This window comes from Sus scrofa, chromosome 6 (genome assembly GCF_054392235.1).
Source record: "Sus scrofa isolate SSC_HxYL_T2T_F1_AM1 chromosome 6, Sscrofa_HxYL_maternal_Yorkshire_Landrace_v2.0, whole genome shotgun sequence".
Lineage (NCBI taxonomy): Eukaryota > Metazoa > Chordata > Mammalia > Artiodactyla > Suidae > Sus > Sus scrofa.
Genome location: NC_139388.1, coordinates 16,859,033 through 16,883,701, shown reverse-complemented (window position 1 = coordinate 16,883,701; position 24,669 = coordinate 16,859,033). Strand labels below are relative to the sequence as shown.

The 24,669-nt window shown below is 41.9% G+C and overlaps 1 protein-coding gene across 1 annotated transcript in view; it reads left to right on the top strand.

Annotated features, from left to right (window-relative positions):
- ZFHX3 (zinc finger homeobox 3) overlaps nucleotides 1-24,669 on the top strand; it is a 996,345-nt gene that overhangs the window by 551,111 nt on the left and 420,565 nt on the right. Inside the window, exon 5 of the mRNA XM_084959702.1 lies at nucleotides 13,287-13,376. The gene's annotated coding sequence lies outside the window, so the exon portion shown is untranslated. The remainder of the gene's footprint in view (nucleotides 1-13,286; nucleotides 13,377-24,669) is intronic.

Genomic DNA, 24,669 nt, shown 5'->3' with positions numbered 1-24,669 from the left:
CTGGGAAGAGAAACAGGTGATGAGAAAATGACCCACATTGATGTGGATGATGAGAGGCATAAGGGTGTTGTTGGAAGGAGGCAGGGCAGTGGAGCTGGGGGAGACTGGGCTGAGAGTGGACCAAAGTGGTCTGCTCAGAGTGGTCTGAGTCAGCCAGGAGAGAATGCTACCCTTTATCAAGTGCTGACCATGTGCTGGGCATGTATCAGGTGCTTTATAATTATCTCATTTCAGTCCCATTCAAAAGCTTTGTGACAGAAGATGTATTGAGAGCCAAGCTGCACATGAAAAGGGCTCATCCCCCTAGTCATCAGGGAAATGCAAATCAAAACCACAGCTAGTATCACCTCATACCTGTCAGAATGGCTATCATCAAAGACAAGAAATAGCAAGTGTTGGTGAGGATGTGGAGAAAGGGAACCTGGGATACTGTTGGTGAAAATGTAAATTGGGGAAGTCACTATGAAAAACAGTATAGAGGTTCCCCCCAAAATTAAAAATAGAAACCACCATGTAATCCAGTATTTCCATTTTGGGTATATATACAAAGAAAACAGTAACACTAATTCAGAAAAACATGCACCCCAGTGTGCCTATCAGCGTTATTTATAATAAGCACGTTATGGAAGCAACCTAAGTGCCATCAACAGATGAATGGATGAAGAAAATACGGTGTGTATGTACATATATATGCATATGTATATATATATATATATATATATATATATATATATATACACATACATATACACACATACACACACACACAATGGGACATTACTCAGCCATAAAAAAGAATAAAATCTTTATCATTTGCAACAATGTAGATGGACCTGGAGGGTATTAAGCTTAGTGAAATAAATCAGAGAAAGGCAAATGTTGTATGTTTTCACTTATCTATGGAATCTAAAAAAAATAAAACGAATGATTATAACAAAAGAGAAACAGACTCGTCAATAAAGAAAACAAACTAGTGGTTACCAGTGAGGAGAGGGGTGGGGGGTGGGGGGGAGATGGGGAAGGACATTAAGAGGCACAAAGTACTAGGTATAAAAAAGGTACAGGAGTTCTTGTTGTGGTGCAGCAGAAACAAATCCGACTAGGATGAGGTTGAGGGTTTGATCCCTGGCCTTGCTCAGTGGGTTAAGGATCCAGCATTGCTGTGAGCTGTGGTGTAGGTCACAGACATGGCTTGGATCCTGTGTTGCTACGGCTCTGGCGTAGGCCAGTGGCTATACCTCTGATTAGACCCCTAGCCTGGGAACCTCCAAATGCCTCGGGTGTGGCCCTAAAAAGGACAGAAGACAAAAATAATAATAATAATAAGGTACAAGGATATATTTTACAGCACAGGGAATATAGCCAATGTTTTATAATAACTGTATGGAGTATAATCTATATCAATTTGCTATGTTGTACACCTGAAACTAATATAATATTTGTAAGTCAACTACACTTCAACTTTAAAAAAAAAAAAAAAAAAGCTCTGTCTGTTCCTATTTTCCTGTCATTTGCATTTTACAGATGAAAAAATTGATATGCAGTCACCATGCTGGTCAGGGGCAGAGTTGGGATTCTGATCCATTTCTCTTTGACTCAGAAGCCAGGTGACAGTATGGGTCCAGGCTTCTGCCTTTTGCCCTTGACAGTGCGGTGCTGTCCTCCAGAGCAGTATGGACTTTAGTCAGTAGGACTAGAAAAGCCACCAAGAAGTGAGCATGACCTACCTTCCTGAGGTGGCACAGGAAGATGGCATATGGCAAACAGTGAAACAGGGAAAGACTAAAAGCAAGAAGATAGATTTCGAGGGGAAAAAAAATGGTTGTTTGAAGTGGTTCTGATTAGAATGATAAGAGTATTTGTGTGCCCTGACTCTGCCTCGACCTTACAGCCTCGACTTGGTCGTTAGTGGACACTGTGCAGCCAAATGGCTCAACTCTGGGACAGGTTGCACTCAATGCTGAGCTCTTAAACATGTCCACGCCTGGGCCACACCACAGAAAAATTAAATCACAGCCTTTGGGGTGAAGCCCGATGGAACAGATGTGGTTTCATGAGAACCTCTTAGAAAAAAAAACAACACAAAATCTCCATCACCACCAACAAAATTCCATGCTTAGTGTTTCTTTAAAATAAGGACAGAAATCATATGAATTACCAAGACGTGGGTCCCCTGCTTCTAACATCACTCCAGGGTCCCAATTGCAACCTGGTCTCTTCCCTCCCATCTACCTACAACAGTCTATAACTCCCAGCACCTCCTAGCACTTATAGGGCACCAGGCACATGTGGGGCCCTGGAGCTATAGCGTCATTATCTTCAAGGACAATCTGTGTCTGATCCTGGGCATCATTTTTTAAACTCCCCACCTGATTCCAATGAGCAGCCTGGTGGAGGACCTCTGATCTCTATCCCACATTATCATGCTCCGTGGGCAGAAGGACCTCTTAGCAAGTGGCCAGTCATCCTGACGTGATTTTAACATCTCTTACCACATATGCACACACTCTAGTTGTGTCCACTTGGGACGTGAGCCACCATCTTGCCTCTGTCAATCATCAGATGTTTATTGAAGCATGTGTGCGCTTGACCCTGAGCTGGGTGCTGTAGCAAATGGGAAGACTCAATTTCTGCCCTGAAATGGGCTCATCATGTAGGAAACATTTATGAAGAGCAGTGGCTATTCTCAAGGCACATCTCTGGTCATTGCTATGTTGTGCCTTTCCTGGGTTGAGCATTTTTAGGCACTTGGGAGGGAATTGAAAAATCTCTACTAACATGGTGCATGAGAACTTGCTTCAACAAGACTGGGCAGAGTGGATTCCAAGTGATTTTTAAAATAAATTATGGCATGAAAAGACTCTCAGCCTCATTAGTCATCAGGAAAATGTAATTTTAAAATCACAGTAAGATACCTGTAGATACCTATTCAAATGACTAATATGCTACACCAGCAAGGAAGTAGAACAACTATACCTAACATGTATCACCAATGAGAATGAAAAATGGTACATCCACTCTGGAAAATATTTGGGCAGTTTTGTATAAAGTTTTATATATATATGTATAAAGACCAAATAATTCCACCCCTTGGTGGGAAAATAAAACATATGCACACAAAGATCTGTACCTAAATATCCGCAGCAGCATTGTTCACAGATCCCAAAATGTGGAGTCCTAGGACATGCTGCTTCGGGAGCATCACCTGTGGTACATCCGTGGGATACCCCATACCAGTCCAAAAGAACCAACTACCTATACACAGCAGTATGCAGGTGAGTCTCAAAAGCATCATGCTAAGTCAAAGAAGCCTCTAACCAAAAACTACTTACTGAATTATCCAATTTATATAACCTTGTGGGGAAAAAAAAAAAACAGAATAATAGGGATATATATATCTTGGTGGTTTTCTGATCTGGAGCCCAGAAAGGAAGTGACAAGAAAAGAGCAAGAAGGAATTTTTAGGGGTGGTGGACCTGCTCGATATCCTGATTGTGGTCATAGACATGGGATTGTTCACATTTGCCAAAACTCGTAAAACTCTATACTTGGAAAGGGTGAATGTTCCCGAATATAAGCTATACCTTAAGAAGAGTGATGTGGAAAGTTTCTGTCATGGCTCAGCAGAAACGAATCTGACTAGTATCCACAAGGATGCCAGTTCAGTCCCTGGCTTTGCTCAGTGGGTTCAGGATCTGGCGTTGCCATCGTCTGTGGTATAGGTCGCAGATGCAGCTTGGATGCCACATTGCTATAGCTATGTCGTAGGCTGGCAGCTGCAGCTCCAATTCGACCCCTAGTCTGGGAACTTCCATATGCCATGGGTTTGCCCCCACCCCCGCAAAAAAAAAGTGGTGTGTTACATACATACATAAATAAATGATAAATAGCCAAATTAGGATAAAGATGCATTCTTAGAAGGACTGGTACCAGATTAGATTAGACTGAAAAGAAGAGATAGAGTTTCAACCCCCAAAGTGCAACCACCCAGGTCTTTATTTCCCTGCATTATGTGCTCAGTAGTTTCTGAACAGTCTCCAGGGTTGGGCACTGCTCAAAGCTGAGTTTCAGCATATTCATGGAGCCTTCCTGGGCGCACCCTGTTGCAGCTGCCCCACTGTTAAGTAGCTGCCTGGGTCCCATGGTGCTCTCTTGCTCCTTTGTAGGAAGCACGTCTTCAGGGCTGGCAACCAAGTAACACTCCAGACCCTCCCATCCCACCCCGCCCCACTCCACCCCCGCCCGGGTCTCCATGGTTTTCTTTAACCAGAGGGAGAACGCAATGTTTCGAGTTGCACCAACCCCTCATTTTAAAACAAAAGCCTAATGAAAGGGCAGGTGTGCCCTGAGCCCTCTGTGATTAGCTGTAATTCTTGGCAGAGTGTGACATGCTTATTCTTCTGAATTAGCACAGGGCACAAGGCATTTACCATGGTACTAATTGCTATTGGATGAGAACAAGCAGCCCCAGTATGTGGGCACGAGGCAAGACAAAACAGATGCCAAAGCTATTCAGAGCCATACCCAGCATCGGGCGCTGCGCTGATGGCTGAGAATATGTCTAAATGTCAGTCTCCTGTGGGTAGGGTGGGGGGAAGTGGGCCTGGAATTGCACACGCTTCTCGGCGGGTAAGTGGGCAACTGCATGCCCTTCTTTCTCCCCTGCCATGCAGTCAGCATTCGAATTCAGTGCTATTCTTTATACTTACATAGAGTTAGATGGGGAACCAATGTACCCATTTTAAAGCATCTCCCCCCAAACCCCACAGTATATGGAATTTTCTCAGTATGGGAATGATTGTTCAAGCAAAGCCACTTGTAGGCCAGTTTTAATTCATACACTGTACTTCTTCACAAATGCAAGCCAGGTTTCGTCCTTGAAAAATGACAGATTTCCATGTAATTTATTGCAGGGGGAAAAAAAGCATGTACATTGTACTTCTTCACGTTTCTTTTGTCTTCCCAACAGTCACCATACACAAATGGAAATGGAGTGACCTAATAAACCAAGTTTTCTGAAATCTCAAGGATAGTAATGGAGGCCAGTCATAGAGCTAATATCCCTGCGCCGTTTTATCAACAGACACCCAGAGGTGGTGATGAAGGGACTTCATGAATTGAAAAAAAATAACATAAAAGTAAAAGTAAATAAAGTACTTTTCCTATAGTTAACAGCAAAACTCTGGAAAAAATAAAATGAGGGGGAAATGTCACTTAATGAAAGTTTGCTCATCACCTTAAAGGTGAATGAAAACAGCGATCCTAAGTCTTTCAGTGTCTCCTGGGGTGGACTAAGCCTGCTCTTAAGATCTAGGCCAGTGGTTCCTCAAGGGGCCCCAGGCTGGACCAAGCCTGCTGATGGAGATCTTTGGCAGGCATAAAAGATGCTGAGTGCAAAGGTGTTGGGGCAGGTGGTCAGGATTCGGGAGGAAAAAGGTATCCTCTAACCATGTAGCTGCTGGCTGACATCACCTAGGCTTATCTGCTTTGTATGAAAACAACCATGTTTTAGTGAATGTCCCATTTTCAAGGCTGGGCTGGTAGCTTAATATAAATCTGAGACTGATTAGTCATCACCATGGATTACTCTGTGTGCCCAAATTCTGCTTCTCCCAAACCTAGACAGAATGATTCTGCCCACTGAAACCTAGCGGCTGCTCTGCTGTTTGGGTCAGGTTGTTCACATGGGAGCCATGTGTTGTTCTGATTAAGCAAGATGACGACCACCCCCCCCCAAGACCCTGTGCCCTTGGACCCAAGATGACATCCCCCAACTATAAGCAGAGAGGGATAGTGTCACAAAGAGAATGGATAGTCCCTTATGTGTGCAGAGACTGTAAAATGGGAACACATTGAAGTGTATTTTCCTTCCTAAAAGCCTTGTGAAAATTCTAGGTGATAACACCCCTCCTGATGCTTGGCACCTCATAGCTGTTCATTTGTTTCTTGAATTTCAAAGAGGAAAGTGTAGATATTATCGTGTACATAGGTTTGCTTCAGAAAAGGAAATGTATAAGTCATTTGTTAAAATGTGTGGTAATTACATCCCTCTGCCAAAATAAACAAAGCAAGATTGTAGAATTTGTGATGATAAGGTTATCAAAACCCTGGAAGTCAGCAAAGAACCAACCCAGTCTGAACTGCCTACTGGGTGCAGCCTGGCAACAGTCAAAGAGTTCAATACTGTGAGTATTGTCTTTTCTTTATAGGATCTAAAGGTTACATTTGCATTTGTAATCACTGCCCTGTCACATTTTGATCAATTGGAAAGCAGCTAGATCCTGCTCTTGAAAAACTTCATTCTCTTTGCTGTAAGGAGTAAGCGGGTTGCTTTCAAAATCAACTGCTCCACTGCCATGTTTTCTTCCCCTCTCTATTTGCAATGAGGAGGTGGTCCAATTTGGGAAATTCCTGCTGGAAAATCAAGTAGTCATGTGACACCCACACCCAGAAGCTGTTTACATGTTCATCACTGTCCTTGGGAACTCTTGCTTTTCCCTTCAGCCATTTGCGCTTTGGCCAACCAACATCAACTTCCATGAGAACTAGAACCTGAACTACCTTCTGTTGCCAGTTACAATGCATAAATCACTTGCAAGCATTTTTATACAAGTGCCCAGAAACTTTGATTGAAGTGGCTAATCTTCATTTGGGAGAAAAAACTGACCAGGGAAATTCCAGAAGGGCTGAGGAGGTCATGATCCAGAGTTTCCAGTGTGATGACACAGATGTCCTCACCTCTCTTCTGAAGCACCTCTCAAAAGTACCAAATACCCCACAGACTGATGGGAGCGGTCAAAACCACTTTCCTCCAACCTGCCTGACTAAAGAACCTGTGTTTAGTCTAAGAGTTCTGTGAAGAAACTTGCCATTCACAGAAAACCATTGAGTGGCTCAAGGATGCTGGAATTCTGAAAGCTGTGTGGAGCACCAAGCTGGGCATGAGGGCACTGTAGCCCTGGTGGGAAGGAAATGGAAGCCAGCTCACTTCCTCCCACCAGTCTCTCCTCTCCTCTCGATTTCTGGGTTCCCAGCTGATTACACCCTTTCTCTAGAGCCAAGTTTTCCCTTTGCCTGAGGGCACTTGTCTTCCTAGTAATAAAGAAATGCCAGAACTTCCTAAGATTCTGATCTGGAGAACCATGAGGCTTTAATCATGAGCTTAGTATTTCTAGAACAACTTCATGAGATCAAGTAGGAGGAGAGTTATAACAGAAAAATGGAAAGATGCCTGAACTTGGAGGGAAGGGGAACAGGTGGAGGATTCAGGCAGGAAATTTGATGGGAACCAAGAAACCATTAATCTCTTTCTGGAAGTGAGCACCTTGACGAAATGGGGTGGGGAAGGCCTGCTGAACTATTAATAAAAGCCAAGTAAAAGGGAAGTGAGGGAGAGAAGGAGGATGGTGAGTGGAAACTTGGAATCACGTGACTCGGGAAAATCACTCCCTCGCTATCATTTTTATAAGATGTTTTGCTACTGTCCAACACCTAGGCGGTGTCAGCCAAGGCCTCTCCCTTTCAATCTTATAGGAATAATTTGACAACAGTGTAACTCTGCAGCCAGTGACAAGTGTCTAGAGTCCGTGAAGGAAGAGGTGGAACAAAATCTCTGCAGCTAGTAGTGCCCTGGGCCCTGTGCCAGTCTCTCCTGTTCTTGCTGTAAAACTAGGTCTATGACTCTGAAGGACATGGATTTTCCTTCCCTTGCTAGGACTGCAAGCAGAGTCAGGGGGTGTTCCTGGAAACAAAGGGACACAGGCCAGGTAACAAATAGGTGGGGGGAGATAATCAGTCTAGGTGGAGAGTTGTCACCCCGGATATCCTAAAAATGGACTCCAAATGTAGTATCACTGAAAAAAAAAAGCCATTATTGGGTTCATTATCATTTATTTTGTGCCCTATCACTAACCCTCCCCATTCTTTTTTATGGCTGAGTAATATTCCACTGTATGTATGCATATATATGTATACACACACATGCATATATAGATATATAAATATATACATACATACCACATCTTCTTAAACCAATTGTTGATGGGCACTTGGGTTGTTTCCATGTCTTAACTATTGTAAGTAGTGCTGCTATGAACATTGGAGTACATGCATTTTTGAAATTAGAGTTTTCACCTTTTCTGGTTATATGCTCAGGAGTGATATTGCTGGACCATATGGTAGCTCTATTTTTAGTTCTTTTTTTTTTTTTTTGTCTTTTTTTGTCTTTCTGTCTTTTCTAGGGCCACTCCCGCAGCATATGGAGGTTCCCAGGCTAGGGGTCCAATGGGAGCGGTAGCCGCCAGCCTACACTAGGGCCACAGCACCTCGGTTTCTGAGCCACGTCTGTGACCTACACCACAGCTCACGGCAATGCCAGATCCTTAACCCACTTAGCAAGGCCAGGGATCAAACCCGCAACCTCATGGTTCCCAGTCGGATTCATTAACTACTGTGCCACAATGGAATCTCCTATTTTCAGTTCTTTAAGGAAACTTCATACTGTTTTCTATAGTGACTGCACCAGTTTACATTCCCACAAACAGTGTAAGAAGGTTCCCTTTTCTCCACACCCTCTCCAGCATTTACTGATTGTAGGTTTTTTGATGTTGGACATTCTGACTGGTCTGAGATGATATGTCATGACAGTTTTGATTTGCATTTCTCTCATAATTAGTGATGTTGAGCATCTTTTCATGTCCCTGTCGGCCATCTGTATGTCTTCTTTGGAGAAACATCTGTTTAGGTCGTTGACCATTTTTTGATTAGAATGTTTTTGATATTGGGATTATATGCGCTGTTTGTATATTTTGAACATTAACCCCTTATCAGTTGTATCATTTGCAAGTATTTTCTCCCATTCTGTAGGTTGTCTTTTCATTTCATTTGTGGGTTTTATTTGTTTGTTTATTTGGTGATCAGACACACAGTTTTATATTTGGATTTTTTTAAAACTTAACGATGTATTTTGGAAGTAATTCCTCTGTCTTTTATGGATGCATACAATCCTATTATATATATTTTAATAATTTATTTTAAGCAGTCCCCTCCTGATAGACCTTTAGGTTTTGTCTAATCTTTTGCTCATCTATGTAATAACTTTGTACATAAATTTTTTAACTAATATACAGGAATCTGTCACAGGAATTTCTGAAAGAGAAATCACTAAGTTAAAAGTTAGGCATACCAGTAACAAAGAACATGCCTAGCAACCATATCTTGGTTTCAAAATACCATCTTCCACTTAAAGGAATCAGAGCTCTTTGGAAAATGCTCAGTTCCAGGACAAGACCTTGGAAAGCATGAAAATAACCTGGCACATTTTATTATGCCAGAAATAAGGAAGTACTCAAAGAATAATGGGGACATGTCAAAACTTTAAGAATTCAGCTTAAAAGGACATCTGAGACAATTTGTTCATCAAAATTAATAATAATAGTAACCAATACAGTCTCTTAAATCCATGAGTCCATTCTGTTATAAATAGTATACTTCCATAGTTACAAAGTATCTTCCCAAAAGATACTTATTCATTGCAAAGTAAAAAACAGTAACCTGGCAGATTGCCCCAGAACCAAGTGATCAAAATAGCCTCACCAGTAACAGAGCAAACTGACATCAAGTGTGTACTTATATGATGTACTGAGAAGGACCCAATATCAATTTTGTGGAATTTTTGCCAAAAATGCATACCCTGTAACTGATCATGAGGAAACATCAGATGAACCAAAAATAGGATATTTTACAAAATAACTGACCAAGTACTCTTCAAAAATATCCTAAAAGATATAAAAGACTGAAGAATTTCTCTATGGTAAAGGAGACTAAGGAGATATGACAACTAAATACAGCAAATAATTCTAAGCTTGGGCCTAGAAGAGGAAAAAAAATTTTCTTTTGCTGTGAAAGACATTCATAGACCAGTAGATGGAATTCGAATGTGTAGATTAGATAATAAGATTAAGTCAGTGTTAATTTCCTGATTTTTGACTGCTTTCTTGTGGTTAAATAATAGAGTGTCTTGTTTTTTAGAAAATTTTCAGAAGTCATTGCAAAGATACTACATGGGTGCATATACCTCTAGCTGCCTGTAGATCTAGATTCCGATATGTATAGACACAGAAGGAAAGAGAGAAAGGAACAGGAAGAGAGGAAGAACAAGGCTGAGAATTGTAAAGCAAATGTGATCAACATTTCAACAATCTCAAATTCTTTTTACTATTTCCACAACTGTTCTATAAACTTTAAGACTAAGTTAAAAGAAAATGTATGTGGATTTGAAATTTTGATAGATTTTTGTCAAATTGCCTGCTATAGAGTATCCATGCAAATATCCATGTGTAGTGTTTCATTTGATATTTACAAAATACACTCATACATTGCACCAGAAAAATTTATTGCTATTCCAGGAAACAGGCAAAAATATTTTCTCCCTTTGCATAACAGAAGGGCACCTAGTAAAACTAGTGGTTAAGAACACAGAATCTTGAAACAATAATTGTATACTATTATTACCCCTATATATATATATATGTATATATTTATATACATGTATAAATGTAATGATTAACTCAATCAGACAAGCAAATGTTGTAATGTTTGAAAATACTGAGTGTTGGTAGAGATGTGAAGAGATGAAAACTCTTGTCATCTCTTGAAGGGAGGGTAATTTACTACAATCATTTAGGAGAGTGAATTTGGCTTCTTTTTTTTTTTTTTTTTTTTTTTGTCCTTTGTCCTTTTAGGGCCACACCTGCTGCATATGGAAATTCCCAGACTACAGGTATAATGAGAGCTGTTGCTGCCAGCCTACACCACAGCCACAACAACACCAGATCCGAGCCATGTCTGCGACCTACACCACAGCTCACAGCAACACGAGATCCTTAACCCACTGAGCAAGGCCAGGGATTGAACCAGCAACCTCAGTGTTCCTAGTTGGATTTGTTTCCGCTGCACCATGACAGGAACTCCGATTTGGCAATATTTAACAAACTGGAAGCTGGACACATTCTGCAAAGCAGCAATCCCACTTACAGCTGTGTGTCCCAGAGAAAGGTTCACACACATGTGTGTACAGACACAAACACCTGCACTGTCATATTCCCATAGTGTGGTGTATGATAGTTGAAAAACGGGAGACAAACTAAAAGTCTACCAAAAGAAGAATGTTTGAATCCATTGTGGTCTATTTATCACAATGCAGTAATTAATCAAGGAATTGGACCTTCAATTTCAATGTGGAAAAAGCTCAAAAACAAATGTTGAGTAACGGAAGCGAATTGCAGAAGAATGTGTACCATTTATGTGCACTTTTAGAGTGCTGTATATTGTTGGTGAACATACGTACATGTAAGAAAGTATAAAGTCTTTCCCCTGGAGGATATGATTGTGACTTCAATAGAATGGTTATCTGGGGGGAGAAAGTGAGAGGAGTAGGAGTGGAAAAAGTCTAAAAGGGAGATTTATTTGTATTTGTAACATTTTATTGCCAAGATAGATATGTAAAGATTTTAGAATTTGTTAAATTGGGGTGTTTAGTACCTAGGTCTTTATTACTTTCTGATTGGTTAAAATATATAAATATGAAAGAAAAATAGGAAATAATAAACATGTACCTTGAAGTCAAAAATAACCCTGGGTTCAAATCTCCTCCAGCGCTTACCAATTTTATAATATCAGGTGGTTTCCGTAACATTTCTGGATCTCATTTTCACCAAGTATAAAACGGAAGTAATATTGCTTAGCTGGGAATGCTGGTGTCAAGACAGAATGTGATGATTCTACGAAGCCTCCGCACAGTGCTAATGGGTGCTCAAAAATCGTCGTTATTACTGTAATTCAGGAACAATCTCCACCCTCAGGGGGACATTCAGCAATGTATTTAGCTGTCACAAACATGAGAATGGGAGATGCTAATGGCATCTAGTTGGTAGAGGTCAGAGATACTGCTAAACATCCTACAGTGCACAGGGTAGTGCCCCCACTCCCACAAAGAAATTATTCAGCCCAAAATCTCAGTACTACTGAGGTTAAAAAAAAAAAAAAAAAAAAAAAAACAGCTTCAGCCCCAGGTCACCCTAAACTTGAACCAGGCCTCAAGTTGAGTTGAATGTCCCCGCCTCTACAACACATTTGGTCGTTAGACCATAATCGTTCTATTAAGTGACCAGAGTAACTTAATACTGATGAGTATTTCCTCTCCTTCTTGCCAGTCAGCTTCACAGCAGAACAGCGTCTTGGCCCAGATGGTCTTCATAAATATGTTTTGAACAAATAAGTCAATTAGTCCATTAATGAATGGGTATAACCTCTTAAATCCTGAAGATTTAGTCATTCTTCTTGGCCCAACTTCTCTGATTTCACATTCATTCAAAATAAGAATCTGCTCATTGATTATTTTCTGTTATAAATTGAAGAACCAAAAAATTAAATGAGTCCAAAGTTCTTAGAGCCTTGGAGCTCTTCTCAGCGGGGTCCTTTCACAACTCTGGGCTATTCTTCCAATGGGCCTTGTCAAGACAACACTGGAATTTGCTAAGACACACAACTTTGCAACTAAAACTGACCATGGCCACACAAAGTAAAGTGAGGAATCCACTTAAAGGGGATGAGTGTAATTATGACGCTTAAATATGATTTAATTCTAGCATAGCTTGTGGAAAGCACTTACTATTCTTTTGGTGCAATATCAGGACTATGTGTCTTCTCCTGTAACTCTTTTTCTTTTATGATTTTTACTTTTTCCATTATAGCTGGTTTACAGTGTTCTGTCAATTTTCTACTCTATAGCAAGCTGACCCAGTTACACATACACGCAAACATTCTTTTTTCTCACATTATCATGCTCCATCGTAAGTGACTAGATATAGTTCCCAGTGTTTTACAGCAGGATCTCATTTTTTATCCATTCTAAAAGCAATAATTTTCATCTATTAACCCCAAACTCGCAGTCCCTCCCATTCCCTCCCCCTCCCCCTTGGCCACCACAAATCTGTTCTCCAAGTCCATGAGTTTCTTTTCTGTGGAAAGATTCATTTGTGCCATATATTAGATTCCAGATATAAGTGATATCATCTGGCATTTGTCTTTCTCTTTCTGACTTACTTCACTCAATATGAGAGTCTCTAGATCCATCCATGTTGTTGCAAATGGCATTATTTTGTTCTTTTTTATGGCTGAGTAGTATTGCATTGTGTATATATACCACATCTTCTTAATCCATTCATCTGTTGATGGACATTTAGGTTGTCTTCTCTTGTAACACTTTGCTTTTTCCTTTATCCTAGGCTTTGACTGGGGAATCCAGACATTGAGGTTTCTCTGAGGACAACTTTAAGTCCCTGCTGTCATCATCTTCATCGCTGATTTGAGAGAGGGTAAGTACCGCTTCTTTCTGAACTTATTTTTTCCAAGGCTTGCATTGGCATCACTCAAGCTCTTAATAGTTGTTTCAAAGGATTTAAAAATTACCAAAATAATTCAGACATGTTCTAGTTTCTACTTATGTGTATATATATCCAAGAGGACTTAAAGGAAAGTGACCACATCATATGGTAGAGTGAATACAAAAGGCGCTATAACTAGACTTTGCTTCAAGTCCTAACTTTCTACTTATAACTGGCTGTGTGACCTTGAGAAAGTTTCTTAACTCCTTCAATTTCTTCATCTACAAAATGAGAAATTTGGGCTGCATTCTTCTGAAATATTCCCTAAATTCTTTAATAATGTACTCATATGGAGATTGAAAAGCACTGATTTAAAGCAGTGACTTCCAAAGTCTGCTGGGAAATCCTTCTGCCTCCAGCACTGGAGAATGTACGAAAAATGTACCTCCCCTAGCTATTTCCCAGATCTACCAAGTGAGACCCTTGAGGCTGAAGAGCAGAAGTCTGCCTCTAACAAACTCCTCCGATGAATTGGTTGCACAGTAATGGTTGACAGCCATTGCCCTCACCACTGAGAGTTTTGTTCTGGTCACATGTATGTTCAATTCTGTTAGATGTGATAATCCAGGTGGAAATTGCCTGGAACAATCGTGAACTTGTAGTAGAATTAACAAGGTTGGCATCTGGTGGCTGTTTTACCCTTTGTTTTTTGGCTCCGAACCTTTCATCCTCCACTCACCAATTCATTGGCCAGGTGTCTTATGTAGGCTCCTTGGCTCTCCTCCCCTTGGCTGCAACTCAGTGGGGGTAAAATCCTTTAGGCAATGATGGTTAAAGGATGGAACATCCTCCTAGACTCTATTCAAAACGAGATCTTGTCTGTCTTCTCACTCCCAGAGGTATCATAATCACCATCTCCTCTTTTGCCATAAGCTTCACTATGAGTCTTTTGCTTTGGATGGTTGGGCTTTGCTCCCAAGAGTATCATCCCTGTGAAATGAGTGCAGGGATGTGGGTGGAGGTATATCATGTTTGTATGTGAAACTAAGGAGGCAGACTCTTGGAGAGGAGGCGCCAGGCCCAGCGATCCCACACCCAGAGTGTGCTCAGAGATTTGAACCATGAATCAGAAAAGTATTCAGACTTGTGCTATAGTTTGATTCTGTTGCCAATACAGAATGTGTGCCATTTTGGGTTTTCTTTGCAGTGTGCCTAAATCCTCAAGGAATCACAGCCACCCCTAGAGAGACTTACATCTTAAAGGAAAACTAAATCTTGACTTTGAAATATAAACAGGGTCTCCCAATACTGCCTACAGAGACTCCCCACCAAGATCAGTCTAATTGCTCAGTGGGGTGACTGTTGCTCTTCTCTGGAGCTTCAGCAAATATTATTTTCTGGCATCAAATAAAGGGAATTGGAGCTTTAAGAACATAGTGTCGCTGTTGTCTGCTTTGAGTCAGATATAAAACCCTCCTCCCAAATCACAGGCAAGACATTGTGTGTGATGTGTTAGGTAAAGTACTAAAAAGTGCCCCTTCGTGAGAGAACCACTCACCCATAAAGAGTGTTCCATACAACACCCACTGCTGGCTGGGGATGGATGTGGGCTTTATTTGATTTGGGGTTGATTTATTTGTTTGCCTTGCTTCTAGAACAGCATAGCTTGGGTTTAATGTCTCGAATACTGAATCCAATACTTCTAGGTTCACTGACTTGTTATTATTTAGCATTTATGAAGTATATGTCAGTGCACTTGGAGCTTTACAATGACTCATAAAAAAGCATGATCCTGGCAATTGAGCATACGGTTGCTACTGGTTGAATTACTGCCTATGTGGAAATGATCACAGGACAAATCTGGACATCCTTCGCCCTCTAAACAACTCTATATCTTGGTTCTTCATTGCACCTGCTACCATCTTGATGTCAGTATCTTAATACGATAGACTCAGTGTATGGTTCTTGATGCTTAGGAAAAGTTTAGCAAACATCAACAGATGAATTGATGGATGAGTGGATGGGTGGATGGATAACTCTCTCCTTGGTGGACATCTGCAACTCTCTGTTTGTCCCTCCACCCATGGCTTTATGTAGGCATTTTGCAAACTGTGTGGTTATAGAGCAGGCTGACTTGGAAGCAAGGGAATGGTTCCTTCTTAAATGGCTTTTTGCAGTGAAGATGAGATTAATATATCTATGAGGTAGAGAGAAACATAATGAGAAACTGATGACCCCACATCATACAAACTTGTTAACAATATTGTATCTATGTCAATTTCTTCATTTTAATTATATAAGATGTTACAATTGGCAGAAGTGGGATGAAGGATATAAGGGGATCTCTGTACTATTTTTACAGCTTTGCATGAGTATATAGTCCTTTTACCAAAGAACCACATGGACTTCATCCCATATCTTTGTCATCACATCTCATTACCTACATCTTCTAGTCACTAGGCCCCTCACTAACAATAGCACATCCAAGTGTGTCTGTTCAGGACTTCCAAAAAACAGAAGCCAATATAGAATTAGGCAAGTGGGAGATGTTTTGAAGGAAAACCTGTGAAGCATAAAATGAGAAGAAGAGTCTTCAAACAGCCAGGTGGGGAGTTCCCATTGTGGTTCAGTGGAAACGAAATCTGACTAGCATCCATGAAGAAGATGCAGGTTCGATCCCTGGCCTCACTCAGTGGGTTAAGGACCCAGTGTTACCATGAGCTGTAGTGTAGGTTGCAGATGCAGCTCGGATCTGATGTTGCTGTGACTGTGCCGTAGGCCAGCGACTACAGCACCAATTCAACCCCTAGTCTGGGAGCCTCCATATGCAGCAGGTGCAGCCCTAAAAAAACAAAAAACAAAAACAAAAAACAAACAAACAAAAAACCCTGCCAGGCAGTTCCAATACCCGTGAAAGAGAAGGAAGGAAGAGGCCCAGATTGTGTGCAAGACAGAGAAAAATCTCAGCCAAGCCAGTGAGAAGGCCTTGAGCAAACTGCCTGTCACAGGAGTCCCATGAGGGCCGGATGGCCCTGGTCTAGTCCCCTCACCAGGCTCTGTCATCACTGGAGCAGCCTGGCCTGGAACAAATACCAGGTATGTCCAGAGAGGCAAAGACAAGTGGAGGCTGTCAATCAGCTGTGCTCCCGGAGCAGCTTATTTTCCACCAGGATCGAAACGGGACGCCTCCAAGGCCATACACCCAGAAAAGGCTTTCTCTCTGTCCTCTTACCTTCCTATCCAGCCCTCTTATGACCTTGACTCCTTGTCCCTCTGCCACACTGAGATTCTTACTCATAAACCACAGTGAATTCCACCCTCTGCTTCCTCTATGTATCTGGTCCCTGCCTACCCAGCGCAGTTTAAAGTCATAGAATGGAGCCAACTGATGAACCAGATGTGTGTGCCATGCAACATCAGGCAGGCCTTGCCACACCTCGGAGTCTGTCACATTTCTTACTGTGTTTCTCGCATCCCTCTCCTGCTTTCCTTGTGTACTTCCACCCTGGATTCTGCCGGGGGTCTGGGGGCCCTGGCTCCTTTATCCTAAACTCAACATCTTCTGATCACCCTCCCCCTTGGAGCTATCCTCGTAGATCTCTCCTTTCCTCATCATCAAACCTCTTGAGTGATGTTTCTGCACCTGCTGTTCCCTTCCCTTCTGGACCATACACTTGTCCTCCGATGCCTCTTTTTCCCCAGGAATCAGATGAAGCTGCCTCCTCCCAGGTCTGTGCTGCTGAACCCAGTGTCTCATCTTGGGTCTCACCTCCCTTCCAGGACCCTTCGTCTTGTCCGTCACCCCTCATCTTCCACGTTTCCTCTTCCCTTGGCTTCTGGGCCACGCTACTCTCAACTCTTCTTCCCATCTTCCTGACCTCTCTAATCTTTTCTGACTTCTGTTATCGTTTCTAAATATTCCCCCAAGATTCTGTCTTCTTTACTCTTTATTTGACTCTATCTCTCCCTTCACATTTTTCTCCATTTTCAGATCAACTCTCTGCAGAGTCTCTCAATCACCAGCTCAGACTTAAATTCCTGGGCACGGTCCCTCTCCATCTTGCCAGAGCTTCAAATTCGTCTGCATTTCCCTCCCATACTCTCTTCTCCTCTGGGCTTTCCTCTTAATGCAACCCCCTTCTGTCTGTCATTTGGATTAGAATCTTTTTTTTTTTTTTTTTGGTCTTTTTAGGGCCACACCTGCGGCATATGGAGGTTCCCAAGCTAGGGGTCCAATTGGAGCAGTAGCCGAGGGACTACATCGCAGTCACAGCAACGTGGGGTCTGAGCCACGTCTTCAGTCTACACTACAGCTCATGGCAATGCCGCATCCTTAACCCACTGAGCAAGGTCAGGGATTGAACCCGCATCTTCATGGATGCTAATCGGGTTTGCTAACCACTGAGCCACGACAGGAACTCCCTGACTGGAATCTTGCTATCACCTTGGCCCTTTGTAGCCATTGCTCTGTCCATCCTTCCTCCATCATTTATCCCCACCCCCAGCCTTCCTGCTCTGCCAGTCACTGTCCCAGCTCCAGCCTTGACTGCCTGCCCTGTGGAGGTCCTATCAATACCCCTAAACTGGTCTTTCCATCTTGAATCTTCTCTCCTTTCAGGCCATGGTCATCACCAATGGCTGTTTTATTTTCCTAAAAGCATAGCTTTCATTCTGTCCTTTTTGTGCCGAGAAACTTAGGGTGGCTCAACATCGGGTATTCACCTCCTTCCTGCCCAGTAGCTAAAATTAATCTCCTCCCATCTAAACCACTGTGATATATTTTTAATACCTTCTTTTAGCCCTTATTACTGATTACTAGCCAGCTAATTCTCTGAGCTCTCTTTCCCACCCCTCACTCACCCCAAAGAAATAAAGACAGATGTGTGTTTTACTCTTGTTTCTATCCTATTCCTGTGTGTTTTCCCCTGGAGTCAACAGCCTCTCGGAAGGACATGAAAGCAGAGCATTCTGTCGGGTCTGACCCTGAAATAGTGGTTCTGGTGTGGTGCTAAGAGCCAGGCTCTGGGATCATTCTGCCTGGGTTCAAATCCTGTAATCGCGAATGTTGTGATTTATGGCCCTGAGTCTTGGTTTCCTCGCCTCTAAAATAGGCTAATAATTGGTATGCATGCCGTCGGATTAGTCTGGTGACTAAATAAGGTAATGCACGGAAGAGGTTTAGAGCCAAGCTTGGCACCTCTCAGTGCTCAGGGTTAGCTATTGCTATTATCATCATCGTTATTGTTTTATCACGCTCACAGCATGACATTATCTACAGCTTAATTATTCACTGTTTGGCACGAGAGACTAACTTGGGAATTACACACAACTGGTGAATTAATATCCTGAGTACTTCCACTAAGACATCAGGCTAATAATTTTTGGTACTTTAGATAACCCATGATGGGTCCCAGAGGATCCTGAAACCAAGAGTCTACATTTTCCCTTGTAAGAAAGAACTTTTTTTTTTCTTTGAGTTTTCACTGTCTGTAGTTTTACATAGCAGCTTCCAAGACTCGGGACCTGGAAAATGAACTGAAGGCGGAAGGAAAAGCCACCACTGACCCAGAAAATGTCTGGTTCCCCACATGTGCGATAACACACGTGACTACAATTGTAAATGAGCCCACGGACCAGGCAGAGGTGGCAAAAGACCAAATGTTGGGAGAAAGAGAGGCTATCTTAGAGGAAGTTTAAAAAAAGCAGTGTGAACTATAATAGTTGATTCTAACAAATAAAGACATTAAAATGAGGGTTAAAACTGGTCAGCTCGATGATTGCACAACACTGTAAATATAATTAATGCCATTGAATTTAAAAAGGATTAAAATGGCAAATTTTATGTTACATACATGTTTACCTCATTAAAAAAATAATCGATACACACACACACACACACACACACACAAAGCTAGGCAGCTAAAATGTATAGCAATTTATAATAATACTTTTATTTCGGAAATGTTTTTCCATGTGGCAGAGCTGCTTGTATCAGGTTAGTATTCATTAAGTACCTACGTAGACAAGTACTGTGCTTAGTATAGCGTATGAAATAAGTAGCTAATTTTTATGTATTAGTACTGAAGTGTTTATTACTGTTAATGAAAGAATGATGTCGTTCATGAAAAAGCAAGTGGCCCTCGATACAGTCGTTACAGACTTGTGGGCAAAGTACAACCACCTTTGTTAAAAGAAAATTAGGGAGTTCCCATCGTGGCTCAGTGGTTAACGAATCCGACTAGGAACCATGAGGTTGCGGGTTCAATCCCTGGCCTTGCTCAGTGGGTTAAGGATCCAGCGTTGCCATGAGCTGTGGTGTGGGTCGCAGACGCAGCTCAGATCCCGCGTTGCTGCCCCTAGCCTGAGAACCTCCATATGCCACAGGAGCGGCCCAAGAAATGGAAAAAAAAAAAAATTTAACTTCACAATCACTTAAAAAGTGTCTTCTATTTTGAACACTGAAGTATGAGCCAGCTGGCTCCTGTATTATCATTATGACGCTTGGGAGAAATAATGTGTTGTTTTTTTTCCCCACCTAACTGTGCATTAATTCAGTCTAGCAACAGTCACTAAAGAAAAGTGCAAATAAACAAAAAGTCCCTTGTAAGTGTCAGCAGATCCTTAGGTCACATGGCAGCGTCAAGCTCTTTCACTGAGAATTTTTATAACTTCCTGGTTGCTTTTGAACTCTTTCATATTTTAGGGCGAGGAAGGGTCATTGTCTCTGGCTGATCTAAATGATCATCTTAGAGTCTGTCCCTGTCTTTCCCAGTTGGAAGGCAAGGGAAAAAAAGAATAAGAACAAAAGTAGTGGTAGAACAGACAGCTTCTTAAGGTGGAAGGAGAATAAAGCAGACTTATGAAGGTGGGCAGGTTATCACTTGATTAAATTTGATTTGATGTAGCACCATTGAAGAGCATTGGTAGACACAGCAATTTGTTTTTGTTGTAAAATGCCACATGCATTTGGAAGAGAACACATATACAGTTTAAAGTATAATCCTAACACAAACAGGTATGTAAGCTACTGTCAAGATCAAAGCACAGAACATTGCCAGCCCTTCAGAAACCCCAGCCCCCACTGGAAATTCCTTCTTGATCACAACCTCTTTCTCCAATAGAGGTAACCATTTTCTTGGATTTTTATAGTAAGCATTTCCTTGCTTTTCTTCAGGTTATTTTTTTATTTTCATCTTGCTTCATTTATTTCCATTACATTGTAATATTCCACTGTCCAAATAGAATGCAAAGGAGTCTTGTTGATGGATGCATGGTTGCTGTTGAGAACATTCTTACGTGTCCGGACAGATTTTTCTCAGGTGATGCTTCTACCTGAGACCTCATCACTACCACCTAGAGGGTTCACAAATGCCAGGGCCCCACCTTCAGAGTGTCTAATGCAGTGGACATGGGGTGGGATCTGAGAGTTTACACTTCTAATAAATTTCCAGGTGATGTGATCCTGCCAGCCGGAGCGGGGACCACACTTTGAGAACCACTGCTTTAAGTTGTGGGAAGGGATTTGGTGGATCAAGGGGCATGCATCTTTTCTTTTCTTTTTTTTATTTTTTTTTTATTATTCAATGAGTTTATTACATTTATAGTTGTACAATCATCATCACAATCCAGTTTTATAGTATTTCTATCCCACACCCCCAGCGCATCCCCCCACCCCACAACCTCTCTCCTTTGGAAACTATAAGTTTTTCAAAGTCTGTGAGTCAGTATCTGTTCTGCAAAGAAATTCATTGTGTCCTTTTTTCAGATTCCACATAAGTAAGTGATAGCATTTGATGTTGGTGTCTCATTGTCTGACTGACTTCACTTAGCGTGATAATTTCTTTCAACTTTACTAATTAATGCAAAACCATTTTCCAAAGGAGTGTCCTGTATTCCCACTAGAAGGAGGAGGGTTCCATTGTTTTCTTACACCCATGCTAACATTTAGTATTGTCAGGCCTCAATTTTTGCCAAGTTGGCGGCTATGGGAAGCTTCTCTCATTGTGGTTTTGATTTGCATTTCCTTAATGCCAGTGAAATTTGAACATTGGCCACTTGGGTTCCTTTTTTGTGTGTGTGAAGTGTCTATTCAAGGGTTTTCTGGCCCAGTTTTCTGTGGATTATCAAGTCAGTACTCTTAATTTCAAAGGCCACAATAACGTTTTCATTAATTTTTAAAATTTAAAGAAAATCATAGTGTGGTTGGATAATATCTTCTTTAGTAATAAGAGGAGCAGGTAGAGAAGAGATAGCCTCTCTTTTGCAAATGGCTTGAGAAAGCTAAGGACTTTTTCTCAAGACGAGCTACTAACTGTAGAGGCAAAACCACGTGGAAGAAATGTCGGCATTCTTCATACGTTCACTGAAAATGTGTCTGTAAGCACAAGGCTATCCTTAAACAGTAATAATGCAACTGAAATAGATCATTCAAAGAAAGGGGACCTATTATTGAGGCCAGCATGGCCATCGACACTTGTTAGCTTGTCTCTGAAGAACAAAATTCTGAGCAGCAGAAGCTTAAAGTGAATGAAATTGTATCCAATTCTCAATCTAATGAAAATGCTTTGGGCTCTGGGCCAGAGAGTAGATTTGGACCATGGATGCGACTTTTTTCAGGGCCTTGAATTTAAATGGCTGAATTATTTTTAAAGTATCATCCTACTCAGTCCTTTGGAATATAAGTGCTTTTTTTCAATTTAAAAAAAACATCATTTCAATATAAGGGTGGAAGGCAACACCTTTGTCTAGGGTAGTAGATGCTTCATTCCGGCGCATGCCCAGCACAGAGCAATGACAGCCTCTCTTGACCCGCACAACACACACACATACACCATGCATACAAATATACACACAGACACATTGTATGCATAGTCTGCGTACCTATGTGCACACACACACACACACAAAATTATATGAAATACTCACATATACATGTTCGCACACACTCACAATTTGTGCCTAGAAGACTTGTAACAAGTATGCATGTATATCAGTTTATTATAAAGGGATGTATCTTTCACTCTGAAAAATGCTAAATTTTGTATAATGAAGACATCTATAACCCTCAGTTTCTCAACCAGTCGAGAACAAAGGAATCATTTTAGGATTACTAGTATGTATAAAATTTGATTGCCTTGGAACTAAAAGCAGTTGCAAGTTTTAAGAGAGAAAAGTCCACCTCAAATTGTTGCTTATTTTAAGAATGCCATACCTAAAGAATATGTAGAGATATTTTAAGATAAAGGCATTTGAAAGAAAGATGTTATGGCCGCATATTCATTCTCTCTGTCTCTTGGTCTCTGTGTATGTTTTTGCGTATGTGTGCATGTAGGTGTGTGTTTCTCACTTAGTCTCACCCTCACTCTCTTACATAAATAAGACAGTTTTAACAATAAGTACAGATTAATTAAGAAATCAGGCGTTCCCATCGTGACGTAGAGGAAACGAATCCGACTAGGAACCATGAGGTTGTGAGTTCAATCCCTGGCCTTGCTCAGTGGGTTAAGGATCTGACATTGCTGTGATCTGGCATTGGCAAGGCAGCAGCTATAGCTCCAATTCGACCCCTAGCCTGAGAACCTCCATATGTGGCAGGTGCAGCCCTAAAAATAAACAAGAAATTGGCTCAGGTGAGAAAGACCACCCCTCTTCCATAAAAGTCATAATCAAGCTGTTTCCTAAAACTTGCTCGGGCCCCAACCCCATGCACCTCAGGGCTCCGTGGGTGGCAATGATTCTGTCAGCCCAGCCTCTGTATTCCCAATCCATTTACCTCCAGACTTCTTGTCTCAGCCCTGTGCTGACAATTCCAAAGCTAGACAGGGAGATCCTGCCTAGCGACACAGACTCAGCTCTGATTTAGGAGTCTGTCATTGGCCAAGGCTTCTTTCTCCAAGACCCTGACCATCAGGAGGAAGCCAGGCCCCACTGAGGACTGGATGCTGCCAGCAGGGCATTATATTCAGGGCGCTTTACTTCCGGGGCCTCCAAGGACCACTATGGACAGGCTCTCTCTCTTTGAGTGTCACAACTTGTGGTTGGGAGTGGCTTGGAATCAAGAAACAAATGACTGCCTGTTAGCTAAGGAAGGTCCCCCCACCAAAGTGCCCTGCTTACCAGAACCATCGCCAAGAACCTTGGCTGGGAAGCGTGGGGCTGCTCACAGGCTGTGGACCTTCTCACTGCACTCGAGAGGGAGACAAGGGAGTGGCCTCTGTACCATGTCACAGTACCTGCAACCTCACAGCTGCCTGAGGCCCAGAGCCCACTGAGGTCTATCCAGTCATGGTCTGAACCCAAGGACCCAACCCTCCTGACAGCTGTGGATCTATAGAGGCAGCACAAGTTCATCTGTCATATGTACCTTACAAGACACTTACATTTATAACTCTTTCACTGTTTCAATTATCAAGACTTCAAAGTAGTTGGGGTGGGGGCCTGCCATATGTCTGCTCATCACAAAACTGTGGGGACCTGTCCTAGAACACTCAGACCATCACTAGAGGCTACAATCTGGAGGGTATAATCCAGAAGTTTCTGGAAGAGCTCATGGAAGGGTCAGCTCTGTGCTATACATATTCCTCTGCACTCCCCTCTGCCCCTACAGAGCTCTGAGCAGAATCTTTCACCTCTTTCTCATCAATGTCTCTGGACACCCCTTCATTTATTTACATAGCTTCACCTTAGTTGGCATTTTCATGTGTGACATCTCTTGATTTATTCACATATTCATCTATTCCTCCAACAAACATTGGTGAAGTGTCTGCTGTTTATTTGACACCATGCAGAGAATAGAGAATCTAAAGGTGAATTAAAGATAGTGGCTGCCCTCAAGGATCTTACAGCTCACAAGAGGAGATGGAGGATTACGTCAACAACTAGAGAATAACATGGCAAGTGCTGTTAGCTCTCAGGGAAATAGAGATGATGGGGCATCTACATCAGTTATCACGTCTATGCAAGTAGTTTGACCACCCACCGTGTCATGTTCCTGACACCCAACTCTCGTCCCTGGGTTTCCAGGCATAGATTGCAGAGATAACCCCAGGTCACACCAGTGTAGATGAGGGTCATGTTGATTTGGGTGGCTTTGACCTTTACCCTCCATGGTAGGACTTCCTTACTCCCTCAAAATCCCACCCCTCCCCCCAGATGGGAAGTAACCCATGGAGGGGGTTGTCATGTGTGCTCACATAAATCCTCTCAGCCCTCATTGGTCTCTGAGTCCTCTGTCACCTGTCACTCCTTATGGTACCTCTTACCACTGTCAAGGCTGCTGTGAGGG